Source organism: Microtus pennsylvanicus, unplaced genomic scaffold (assembly GCF_037038515.1).
Source record: "Microtus pennsylvanicus isolate mMicPen1 unplaced genomic scaffold, mMicPen1.hap1 Scaffold_48, whole genome shotgun sequence".
Taxonomy (NCBI): domain Eukaryota; kingdom Metazoa; phylum Chordata; class Mammalia; order Rodentia; family Cricetidae; genus Microtus; species Microtus pennsylvanicus.
Window position 1 is genome coordinate 1,184,905 of NW_027460982.1, and position 13,232 is coordinate 1,198,136.

The following is a 13,232-nucleotide window of genomic DNA, read 5'->3' on the forward strand; positions in this document are numbered from 1 at the left end:
CGCAGAGTTGCGGTGTATGTGCATGGAGCAGAGTGAAGACAGTGTGTTCCTAATGCAGAGTGAAGACAGTGTGTTCCAAATCAGAGTGAAGACACTGTGTTCCAAACGCAGAGTTGCGGTGTATATGCATGGAGCAGAGTGAAGACAGTGTGTTCCTAATGCAGAGTGAAGACTGTCTTCCTAGAGCAGGGTGATGACAGTGTGTTCCTAATGCTGAGTGAAGACAGTGTGTTCCTAGAGCAGAGTGAAGGCAGTGTGTTCCTAACGCAGAGTGAAGACAGTGTGTTCCTAATGCAGAGTGAAGACAGTGTGTTCCTAATGGAGAGTGAAGACAGTGTGTTCCTAGAGCAGAGTGAAGACATTGTGTTCTTAATGCAGAGTGAAGAGAGTGTGTTCCTAGAGCAGAGTGAAGACACTTTGTCCAAACGTAGAGTTGAGGTGTATGTGCATGGAGCAGAGTGAAGGCAGTGTGTTCCTAATGCAGAGTGAAGACAGTGTGTTCCTAAAGCAGGGTGAAGACAGTGTGTTCCTAGAGCAGAGTGAAGACAGTGTGTTCCTAAAGGAGAGTGAAGACAATTTCTTCCTAATGCAGAGTGAAGATTGTGTGTTCCTAATGCAGAGTGAAGACAGTGTGTTCCTAGAGCAGAGTGAGACACTGTGTTCCTAATGGAGAGTGAAGACATTGTTTTCCTCAGGCAGAGTTGCGGTGTATGTGCATGGAGCAGAGTGAAGACAATGTGTTCCTAACGCAGAGTGAAGACTGTGTTCCTAGAGCAGAGTGATGACAGTGTGTTCCTAATGCAGAGTGAAGACAGTGTGTTCCTAGAGCAGAGTGAAGACAGTGTGTTTCTAGAGCAGAGTGAAGACAGTGTGTTTTAGAGCAGAGTGAAGACAGTGTGTTCCTAGAGCAGAGTGAAGACAGTGTGTTCCTAGAGCAGAGTGAAGACAGTGTGTTCCTAGAGCAGAGTGAAGACAGTGTGATCCTAAGGCAGAGTGAAGACTATGTGTTCCTAGAGCAGAGTGAAGACAGTGTGTTCCTAACGCAGAGTGAAGACAGCGTGTTCCTAGAGCAGAGTGAAGACAGTGTGTTCCTAGAGCAGAGTGAAGACAGTGTGTTCCTAGAGCAGAGTGAAGACAGTGTGGTCCTAGAGCAGAGTGAAGACAGTGTGTTTCTAGAGGAGAGTGAAGACAGTGTGTTCCTAGAGCAGAGTGAAGACAGTGTGTTCCTAGAGCAGAGTGAAGACAGTGTGTTCCTAGAGCAGAGTGAAGACAGTGTGTTCCTAAAGCAGAGTGAAGACAGTGTGTTTTAGAGCAGAGTGAAGACAGCGTGTTCTTAGAGCAGAGTGAAGACAGTGTGTTCCTAGAGCAGAGTGAAGACACTGTGTTCACAATGCAGAGTGAAGACATTGTGTTCCTAATGCAGAGTGAAGAAAGCATTTTCCTAGAGCAGAGTGAGGACACTGTGTTCCAAATGCAGAGTGAAGACAGTATTTTCCTAGGGCAGAGTGAAGACAGTGTGTTCCTAGAGCAGAGTGAAGAAAGTGTGTTCCTAGGGCAGAGTGAAGACAGTGTGTTCCTAGAGCAGAGTGAAGACAGTGTGTTCCTAACACAGAGTTGTGTTGTATGTGCCTGGAGCAGAGTGAAGACACTGTGTTCTTAATGCAGACTGAAGACAGTGTGTTCCTAATGCAGAATGAAGACAGTGTGTTCCTAATGCAGAGTGAAGACAGTGCGTTCCTAGAGCAGAGTGAAGACAGTGTGTTCCTTACGCAGAGTGAAGACAGTAAGTTCCTAGAGCAGAGTGAAGACAGTGTGTTCCTAGAACAGAGTGAAGACAGTGTGATCCTAACGCATTTTGAAGACAGTGTGTTCTTAATGCAGAGTGAAGACAGTGTGTTCCTAGAGCAGAGTGAATATAGTGTGTTCCTAATGCAGAGTTGCTGTTTATGTGCAGGGAGCAGAGTTAAGACAGTGTGTTCCTAACGCAGAGTGAAGACAGTATGTTCCTAGAGCAGAGTGAAGACAGTGTTTTCCAAACGCAGAGTGAAGACAGTGTGTTCCTAATGCAGACTTGCTGTGTATGTGGATGGAACAAAGTGAACACAGTTTGTTCCTAACGCAGAATGAAGACAGTGTGTTCCTAGAGCAGAGTGAAGACAGTGTGTTCCTAATGCAGAATGAAGACAGTGTGTTCCTAATGCGGAATGAAGACTGTGTTTCTAGGGCGGAGTGAAGACAGTGTGTTCCTAGAACGGAGTGAAGACAGTGTGATCCTAACGCAGAGTGAAGACAGTTTGTTCTTAATGCAGAGTGAAGACAGTGTTTTCCTAGAGCAGAGTGATGATAGTGTGTTCCTAATGCAGAGTTGCTGTGTATGTGCATGGAGCAGAGTGAAGACAGTATGTTCGTAACACAGAGTGAAGACAGTGTGTTTCTAATGCTGAGTGAAGACAGTGTTTTCCTAATGCAGAATGAAGACACTGTGTTCCTAAGTCAGAGTTGCAGTGTATGTGCATAGAAAAGAGTGAACACAGTGTGTTCCTAGAGCAGAGTGAAGACCGTGTGTTCCTAATGCAGAGTGAAGACAGTGTGTTCCTAGAGCAGAGTGAAGATAGTCTGTTCCTAGAGCAGAGTGAAGACAGTGTGTTCCTAGAGCAGAGTGAAGACAGTGTGTTCCTAATGAATAGTGAAGACAGTGTGTTCCTAACGCAGAGTGAAGATAGTGTGTTCCTAACGCAGAGTGAAGACAGTGTGTTCCTAACGAAGAGTTAAGAAAGTATGTTCTTAGAGCAGAGTGAAGACAGTGTGTTCCTAGAGAAGAGTGAAGAAAGTGTGTTCCTAGAGCAGAGTGAAGACAGTGTGTTCCTAAGGCAGAGTGAAGACAGTGTGTTCCTAATGCAGAGTGAAGAGAGTGTGTTCCTAACGCCGAGTTAAGATAGTGTGTTCCTAGAGCAGAGGGAAGACAGTGTGTTCCTAGAGCAGAGTGAAGGCAGTGTGTTCCTAGAGCAGAGTGAAGACAGTGTGTTCCTAGAGCAGAGTGAAGACAGTGTGTTCCTAGAGCAGAGTGAAGACAGTGTGTTCCTAAAGCAGAGTGAAGACAGTGTGTTCCTAGAGAGAGTGAAGACAGTTTGTTCATAGAGCAGAGTGAAAAAAGTATGTTCCTAAAGGAGAGTTGCGATGTACGTGCATGGAGCAGAGTGAAGACAGTGTGATCTTATAGCAGAGTGAAGACAGTATGTTCCTAACGCAGAGTGAAGACAGTGTGTTCCTAAAGCAGAGTGAAGACAGTGTGTTCCTAACGCAGAGTTGTGGTGTACGTGCATGGTGCAGAGTGAAGACAGTGTGTTCCTAGAGCAGAGTGAAGACAGTGTGTTCCTAACGCAGAGTGAAAACAGAGTGTTCCTAGTGCAGAATGAAGACAGTGTGTTCCTAATGCAGAGTGAAGACAGGGTATTCCTATAGCAGAGTGAAGACAGTTTGTTCCAAATGCAGAGTTGAGGTGTATGTGCATGGAGCAGCGTGAAGTCAGTGTTTTCCTAGTGAAGAGTGAAGACAGTGTGTTCCTAGAGCAGAGTGAAGACAGTGTTTTCCTAGAGCAGAGTGAAGACAGTGCTTTCCTAGAGCATAGTGAAGACAGTGTGTTCCTAGAGCAGAGTGAAGACAGTGTGTCCCTAAAGGAGAGTGAGGACAGTTTGTTCCTAATGCAGAGTGAAGATTGTGTGTTCCTAATGCAGAGTGAAGACAGTGTGTCCCTAGAGCAGAGTGAAGACAGTGTGTTACTAATGCAGAGTGAAGACAGTGTGTTCCAAGAGCAGACTGAATACATTGTGTTCCTAATGCAGAGTGAAGACTGTGTTCCTAGAGCAGGGTGATGACAGTGTGTTCCTAACGCAGAGTGATAACAGTGTGTTATTAATGCAGAGTGAATACAGTGTGTTCCTGACGCAGAGTGAAGACAGTGTGTTCCTAGAGTAGAGTGAAGACAGTGTGTTTTAGAGCAGAGTGAAGACAGTGTGTTCCTAACACAGAGTAGTGGTGTATGTGCATAGAGCAGAGTGGAGACAGTGTGTTCCTAGAGCAGAGTGAAGACAGTGTGTTCCTAATGCAGAGTGAACAGTGTGTTCCTGGAGCAGAGTGAAGACAGTGTGTTCCTAGAGCAGAGTGAAGACACTGTGTTCCAAACGCAGAGTTGAGGTGTATGTGCATGGAGTAGAGTGAAGACAGTGTGTTCCTAACGCAGAGTGGAGACAGTGGGTTCCTAGAGCAGAGTGAAGACAGTGTGTTCCTAACGCAGAGTGAATAGTGTTCCTAGAGCAGAGTGAAGACAGTGTGTTCCTAACGCAGAGTGAAGACAGTGTGTTCCTAGAGCAGAGTTGCGGTGTATGTGCATGGAGCAGAGTGAAGACAGTATGTTCCTAGAGCAGAGTGAGGTCAGTGTGTTCCTACAGCAGCGAAAAGACAGTGTGTTCCTAGAGCAGAGTGAAGACAGTGTGTTCCTAACGCAGAGTGAAAACAGTGTGTTCCTAGTGCAGAATGAAGACAGTGTGTTCCTAATGCAGAGTGAAGACAGTGTATTCCTATAGCAGAGTGAAGACAGTTTGTTCCAAATGCAGAGTTGAGGTGTATGTGCATGGAGCAGCGTGAAGTCAGTGTTTTCCTAGTGAAGAGTGAAGACAGTGTGTTCCTAGAGCAGAGTGAAGACAGTGTTTTCCTAGAGCAGAGTGAAGACAGTGCTTTCCTAGAGCATAGTGAAGACAGTGTGTTCCTAGAGCAGAGTGAAGACAGTGTGTTCCTAAAGGAGAGTGAGGACAGTTTGTTCCTAATGCAGAGTGAAGATTGTGTGTTCCTAATGCAGAGTGAAGACAGTGTGTCCCTAGAGCAGAGTGAAGACAGTGTGTTACTAATGCAGAGTGAAGACAGTGTGTTCCAAGAGCAGACTGAATACATTGTGTTCCTAATGCAGAGTGAAGACTGTGTTCCTAGAGCAGGGTGATGACAGTGTGTTCCTAACGCAGAGTGATAACAGTGTGTTATTAATGCAGAGTGAATACAGTGTGTTCCTGACGCAGAGTGAAGACAGTGTGTTCCTAGAGCAGAGTGAAGACAGTGTGTTTTAGAGCAGAGTGAAGACAGTGTGTTCCTAACACAGAGTAGTGGTGTATGTGCATAGAGCAGAGTGGAGACAGTGTGTTCCTAGAGCAGAGTGAAGACAGTGTGTTCCTAATGCAGAGTGAACAGTGTGTTCCTGGAGCAGAGTGAAGACAGTGTGTTCCTAGAGCAGAGTGAAGACAGTGTGTTCCTAAAGCAGAGTGAAGACAGTGTGTTTTAGAGCAGAGTGAAGACAGCGTGTTCTTAGAGCAGAGTGAAGACAGTGTGTTCCTAGAGCAGAGTGAAGACACTGTGTTCACAATGCAGAGTGAAGACATTGTGTTCCTAATGCAGAGTGAAGAAAGCATTTTCCTAGAGCAGAGTGAGGACACTGTGTTCCAAATGCAGAGTGAAGACAGTATGTTCCTAGGGCAGAGTGAAGACAGTGTGTTCCTAGAGCAGAGTGAAGAAAGTGTGTTCCTAGAGCAGAGTGAAGACAGTGTGTTCCTAGAGCAGAGTGAAGACAGTGTGTTCCTAACACAGAGTTGTGTTGTATGTGCCTGGAGCAGAGTGAAGACACTGTGTTCTTAATGCAGACTGAAGACAGTGTGTTCCTAATGCAGAATGAAGACAGTGTGTTCCTAATGCAGAGTGAAGACAGTGCGTTCCTAGAGCAGAGTGAAGACAGTGTGTTCCTTACGCAGAGTGAAGACAGTAAGTTCCTAGAGCAGAGTGAAGACAGTGTGTTCCTAGAACGGAGTGAAGACAGTGGTGATCCTAACACATTTTGAAGACAGTGTGTTCTTAATGCAGAGTGAAGACAGTGTGTTCCTAGAGCAGAGTGAATATAGTGTGTTCCTAATGCAGAGTTGCTGTTTATGTGCAGGGAGCAGAGTTAAGACAGTGTGTTCCTAACGCAGAGTGAAGACAGTATGTTCCTAGAGCAGAGTGAAGACAGTGTTTTCCAAACGCAGAGTGAAGACAGTGTGTTCCTAATGCAGACTTGCTGTGTATGTGGATGGAACAAAGTGAACACAGTTTGTTCCTAACGCAGAATGAAGACAGTGTGTTCCTAGAGCAGAGTGAAGACAGTGTGTTCCTAATGCAGAATGAAGACAGTGTGTTCCTAATGCAGAATGAAGACTGTGTTTCTAGGGCGGAGTGAAGACAGTGTGTTCCTAGAACGGAGTGAAGACAGTGTGATCCTAACGCAGAGTGAAGACAGTTTGTTCTTAATGCAGAGTGAAGACAGTGTTTTCCTAGAGCAGAGTGATGATAGTGTGTTCCTAATGCAGAGTTGCTGTGTATGTGCATGGAGCAGAGTGAAGACAGTATGTTCGTAACACAGAGTGAAGACAGTGTGTTTCTAATGCTGAGGGAAGACAGTGTTTTCCTAATGCAGAGTGAAGACAGTGTGTTCCTAAAGCAGACGTGCTGTGTATGTGGATGGAACAGAGTAAAGACAATTTGTTCCTAACGCAGAATGAAGACACTGTGTTCCTAAGTCAGAGTTGCAGTGTATGTGCATAGAAAAGAGTGAACACAGTGTGTTCCTAGAGCAGAGTGAAGACCGTGTGTTCCTAATGCAGAGTGAAGACAGTGTGTTCCTAGAGCAGAGTGAAGATAGTCTGTTCCTAGAGCAGAGTGAAGACAGTGTGTTCCTAGAGCAGAGTGAAGACAGTGTGTTCCTAATGAATAGTGAAGACAGTGTGTTCCTAACGCAGAGTGAAGATAGTGTGTTCCTAACGCAGAGTGAAGACAGTGTGTTCCTAACGAAGAATTAAGAAAGTATGTTCTTAGAGCAGAGTGAAGACAGTGTGTTCCTAGAGAAGAGTGAAGACAGTGTGTTCCTAGAGCAGAGTGAAGACAGTGTGTTCCTAAGGCAGAGTGAAGACAGTGTGTTCCTAATGCAGAGTGAAGAGAGTGTGTTCCTAACGCCGAGTTAAGATAGTGTGTTCCTAGAGCAGAGGGAAGACAATGTGTTCCTAGAGCAGAGTGAAGGCAGTGTGTTCCTAGAGCAGAGTGAAGACAGTGTGTTCCTAGAGCAGAGTGAAGACAGTGTGTTCCTAGAGCAGAGTGAAGACAGTGTGTTCCTAGAGCAGAGTGAAGACAGTTTGTTCATAGAGCAGAGTGAAAAAAGTATGTTCCTAAAGGAGAGTTGCGATGTACGTGCATGGAGCAGAGTGAAGACAGTGTGATCTTATAGCAGAGTGAAGACAGTATGTTCCTAACGCAGAGTGAAGACAGTGTGTTACAAAAGCAGAGTGAAGACAGTGTGTTCCTATCGCAGAGTTGTGGTGTACGTGCATGGTGCAGAGTGAAGACATTGTGTTCCTAGAGCAGAGTGAAGACAGTGTGTTCCTAACGCAGAGTGAAAACAGTGTGTTCCTAGTGCAGAATGAAGACAGTGTGTTCCTAATGCAGAGTGAAGACAGTGTATTCCTATAGCAGAGTGAAGACAGTTTGTTCCAAATGCAGAGTTGAGGTGTATGTGCATGGAGCAGCGTGAAGTCAGTGTTTTCCTAGTGAAGAGTGAAGACAGTGTGTTCCTAGAGCAGAGTGAAGACAGTGTTTTCCCTGAGCAGAGTGAAGACAGTGCTTTCCTAGAGCATAGTGAAGACAGTGTGTTCCTAGAGCAGAGTGAAGACAGTGTGTTCCTAAAGGAGAGTGAGGACAGTTTGTTCCTAATGCAGAATGAAGATTGTGTGTTCCTAATGCAGAGTGAAGACAGTGTGTCCCTAGAGCAGAGTGAAGACAGTGTGTTACTAATGCAGAGTGAAGACAGTGTGTTCCAAGAGCAGACTGAATACATTGTGTTCCTAATGCAGAGTGAAGACTGTGTTCCTAGAGCAGGGTGATGACAGTGTGTTCCTAACGCAGAGTGATAACAGTGTGTTCCTGGAGCAGAGCGAAGACAGTGTGTTCCTAGAGCAGAGTGAAGACACTGTGTTCCAAACGCAGAGTTGAGGTGTATGTGCATGGAGTAGAGTGAAGACAGTGTGTTCCTAACGCAGAGTGAAGACAGTGTGTTCCTAACGCAGAGTGAATAGTGTTCCTAGAGCAGAGTGAAGACAGTGTGTTCCTAAGGCAGAGTGAAGACAGTGTGTTCCTAGAGCAGAGTTGCGGTGTATGTGCATGGAGCAGAGTGAAGACAGTGTGTTCCTAATTCAGAGTGAAGACTGTGTTCCTAGAGCAGAGTGATACAGTGTGTTCCTAGAACAGAGTGAAGACAGTGTGTTCCTAACGCAGATTGAAGACAGTGTGTTCCTAGAGCAGAATGAAGACATTGTGTTCCTTGAGCAGAGTGAAGACAGTGTATTCAAAATGCAGAGTGAAGACAGTATGTTCCTAACGCAGAGTGAAGACAGTGTGTTCCTAGAGCAGAATGAATACAGTGTGTTCCTTGAGCAGAGTGAAGACAGTGTGTTCCTAGAGCAGAGTGAAGACAGTGTGTTCCTAGAGCAGAGTGAAGACAGTGTGTTCCTAACGCAGAGTTGCGGTGTATGTGCATGGAGAAGAGTGAAGACAGTGTGTTCCTAATGCAGAGTGAAGACAGTGTGTTCCTAGAGCAGAGTGAAGACAGTGTGTTCCTAACACAGAGTTGTGTTGTATGTGCCTGGAGCAGAGTGAAGACACTGTGTTCTTAATGCAGACTGAAGACAGTGTGTTCCTAATGCAGAATGAAGACAGTGTGTTCCTAATGCAGAGTGAAGACAGTGCGTTCCTAGAGCAGAGTGAAGACAGTGTGTTCCTTACGCAGAGTGAAGACAGTAAGTTCCTAGAGCAGAGTGAAGACAGTGTGTTCCTAGAACGGAGTGAAGACAGTGGTGATCCTAACACATTTTGAAGACAGTGTGTTCTTAATGCAGAGTGAAGACAGTGTGTTCCTAGAGCAGAGTGAATATAGTGTGTTCCTAATGCAGAGTTGCTGTTTATGTGCAGGGAGCAGAGTTAAGACAGTGTGTTCCTAACGCAGAGTGAAGACAGTATGTTCCTAGAGCAGAGTGAAGACAGTGTTTTCCAAACGCAGAGTGAAGACAGTGTGTTCCTAATGCAGACTTGCTGTGTATGTGGATGGAACAAAGTGAACACAGTTTGTTCCTAACGCAGAATGAAGACAGTGTGTTCCTAGAGCAGAGTGAAGACAGTGTGTTCCTAATGCAGAATGAAGACAGTGTGTTCCTAATGCAGAATGAAGACTGTGTTTCTAGGGCGGAGTGAAGACAGTGTGTTCCTAGAACGGAGTGAAGACAGTGTGATCCTAACGCAGAGTGAAGACAGTTTGTTCTTAATGCAGAGTGAAGACAGTGTTTTCCTAGAGCAGAGTGATGATAGTGTGTTCCTAATGCAGAGTTGCTGTGTATGTGCATGGAGCAGAGTGAAGACAGTATGTTCGTAACACAGAGTGAAGACAGTGTGTTTCTAATGCTGAGGGAAGACAGTGTTTTCCTAATGCAGAGTGAAGACAGTGTGTTCCTAAAGCAGACGTGCTGTGTATGTGGATGGAACAGAGTAAAGACAATTTGTTCCTAACGCAGAATGAAGACACTGTGTTCCTAAGTCAGAGTTGCAGTGTATGTGCATAGAAAAGAGTGAACACAGTGTGTTCCTAGAGCAGAGTGAAGACCGTGTGTTCCTAATGCAGAGTGAAGACAGTGTGTTCCTAGAGCAGAGTGAAGATAGTCTGTTCCTAGAGCAGAGTGAAGACAGTGTGTTCCTAGAGCAGAGTGAAGACAGTGTGTTCCTAATGAATAGTGAAGACAGTGTGTTCCTAACGCAGAGTGAAGATAGTGTGTTCCTAACGCAGAGTGAAGACAGTGTGTTCCTAACGAAGAATTAAGAAAGTATGTTCTTAGAGCAGAGTGAAGACAGTGTGTTCCTAGAGAAGAGTGAAGACAGTGTGTTCCTAGAGCAGAGTGAAGACAGTGTGTTCCTAAGGCAGAGTGAAGACAGTGTGTTCCTAATGCAGAGTGAAGAGAGTGTGTTCCTAACGCCGAGTTAAGATAGTGTGTTCCTAGAGCAGAGGGAAGACAATGTGTTCCTAGAGCAGAGTGAAGGCAGTGTGTTCCTAGAGCAGAGTGAAGACAGTGTGTTCCTAGAGCAGAGTGAAGACAGTGTGTTCCTAGAGCAGAGTGAAGACAGTGTGTTCCTAGAGCAGAGTGAAGACAGTTTGTTCATAGAGCAGAGTGAAAAAAGTATGTTCCTAAAGGAGAGTTGCGATGTACGTGCATGGAGCAGAGTGAAGACAGTGTGATCTTATAGCAGAGTGAAGACAGTATGTTCCTAACGCAGAGTGAAGACAGTGTGTTACAAAAGCAGAGTGAAGACAGTGTGTTCCTATCGCAGAGTTGTGGTGTACGTGCATGGTGCAGAGTGAAGACATTGTGTTCCTAGAGCAGAGTGAAGACAGTGTGTTCCTAACGCAGAGTGAAAACAGTGTGTTCCTAGTGCAGAATGAAGACAGTGTGTTCCTAATGCAGAGTGAAGACAGTGTATTCCTATAGCAGAGTGAAGACAGTTTGTTCCAAATGCAGAGTTGAGGTGTATGTGCATGGAGCAGCGTGAAGTCAGTGTTTTCCTAGTGAAGAGTGAAGACAGTGTGTTCCTAGAGCAGAGTGAAGACAGTGTTTTCCCTGAGCAGAGTGAAGACAGTGCTTTCCTAGAGCATAGTGAAGACAGTGTGTTCCTAGAGCAGAGTGAAGACAGTGTGTTCCTAAAGGAGAGTGAGGACAGTTTGTTCCTAATGCAGAATGAAGATTGTGTGTTCCTAATGCAGAGTGAAGACAGTGTGTCCCTAGAGCAGAGTGAAGACAGTGTGTTACTAATGCAGAGTGAAGACAGTGTGTTCCAAGAGCAGACTGAATACATTGTGTTCCTAATGCAGAGTGAAGACTGTGTTCCTAGAGCAGGGTGATGACAGTGTGTTCCTAACGCAGAGTGATAACAGTGTGTTCCTGGAGCAGAGCGAAGACAGTGTGTTCCTAGAGCAGAGTGAAGACACTGTGTTCCAAACGCAGAGTTGAGGTGTATGTGCATGGAGTAGAGTGAAGACAGTGTGTTCCTAACGCAGAGTGAAGACAGTGTGTTCCTAACGCAGAGTGAATAGTGTTCCTAGAGCAGAGTGAAGACAGTGTGTTCCTAAGGCAGAGTGAAGACAGTGTGTTCCTAGAGCAGAGTTGCGGTGTATGTGCATGGAGCAGAGTGAAGACAGTGTGTTCCTAATGCAGAGTGAAGACAGTGTGTTCCTAGAGCAGAGTGAAGACAGTGTGTTTCTAGAGCAGAGTGAAGACAGTGTGTTTTAGAGCAGAGTGAAGACAGTGTGTTCCTAGAGCAGAGTGAAGACAGTGTGTTCCTAGAGCAGAGTGAAGACAGTGTGTTCCTAGAGCAGAGTGAAGACAGTGTGATCCTAAGGCAGAGTGAAGACTATGTGTTCCTAGAGCAGAGTGAAGACAGTGTGTTCCTAACGCAGAGTGAAGACAGCGTGTTCCTAGAGCAGAGTGAAGACAGTGTGTTCCTAGAGCAGAGTGAAGACAGTGTGTTCCTAGAGCAGAGTGAAGACAGTGTGGTCCTAGAGCAGAGTGAAGACAGTGTGTTTCTAGAGGAGAGTGAAGACAGTGTGTTCCTAGAGCAGAGTGAAGACAGTGTGTTCCTAGAGCAGAGTGAAGACAGTGTGTTCCTAGAGCAGAGTGAAGACAGTGTGTTCCTAAAGCAGAGTGAAGACAGTGTGTTTTAGAGCAGAGTGAGGACAGCGTGTTCTTAGAGCAGAGTGAAGACAGTGTGTTCCTAGAGCAGAGTGAAGACACTGTGTTCACAATGCAGAGTGAAGACATTGTGTTCCTAATGCAGAGTGAAGAAAGCATTTTCCTAGAACAGAGTGAGGACACTGTGTTCCAAATGCAGAGTGAAGACAGTATGTTCCTAGGGCAGAGTGAAGACAGTGTGTTCCTAGAGCAGAGTGAAGAAAGTGTGTTCCTAGAGCAGAGTGAAGACAGTGTGTTCCTAGAGCAGAGTGAAGACAGTGTGTTCCTAACACAGAGTTGTGTTGTATGTGCCTGGAGCAGAGTGAAGACACTGTGTTCTTAATGCAGACTGAAGACAGTGTGTTCCTAATGCAGAATGAAGACAGTGTGTTCCTAATGCAGAGTGAAGACAGTGCGTTCCTAGAGCAGAGTGAAGACAGTGTGTTCCTTACGCAGAGAGAAGACAGTAAGTTTCTAGAGCAGAGTGAAGACAGTGTGTTCCTAGAACGGAGTGAAGACAGTGTGATCCTAACGCATTTTGAAGACAGTTTGTTCTTAATGCAGAGTGAGGACAGTGTGTTCCTAGAGCAGAGTGAATATAGTGTGTTCCTAATGCAGAGTTGCTGTTTATGTGCAGGGAGCAGAGTTAAGACAGTGTGTTCCTAACGCAGAGTGAAGACAGTATGTTCCTAGAGCAGAGTGAAGACAGTGTTTTCCAAACGCAGAGTGAAGACAGTGTGTTCCTAGAGCAGAGTGAAGACAGTGTGGTCCTAGAGCAGAGTGAAGACAGTGTGTTTCTAGAGGAGAGTGAAGACAGTGTGTTCCTAGAGCAGAGTGAAGACAGTGTGTTCCTAGAGCAGAGTGAAGACAGTGTGTTCCTAGTGCAGAATGAAGACAGTGTGTTCCTAACGCATAGTGAAGACAGTGTATTCCTATAGCAGAGTGAAGACAGTTTGTTCCAAATGCAGAGTTGAGGTGTATGTGCATGGAGCAGCGTGAAGTCAGTGTTTTCCTAGTGAAGAGTGAAGACAGTGTGTTCCTAGAGCAGAGTGAAGACAGTGTTTTCCTAGAGCAGAGTGAAGACAGTGTTTTCCTAGAGCATAGTGAAGACAGTGTGTTCCTAGAGCAGAGTGAAGACAGTGTGTTCCTAAAGGAGAGTGAGGACAGTTTGTTCCTAATGCAGAGTGAAGATTGTGTGTTCCTAATGCAGAGTGAAGACAGTGTGTCCCTAGAGCAGAGTGAAGACAGTGTGTTACTAATGCAGAGTGAAGACAGTGTGTTCCAAGAGCAGACTGAATACATTGTGTTCCTAATGCAGAGTGAAGACTGTGTTCCTAGAGCAGGGTGATGACAGTGTGTTCCTACGCAGAGTGATAACAGTGTGTTATTAATGCAGAGTGAATA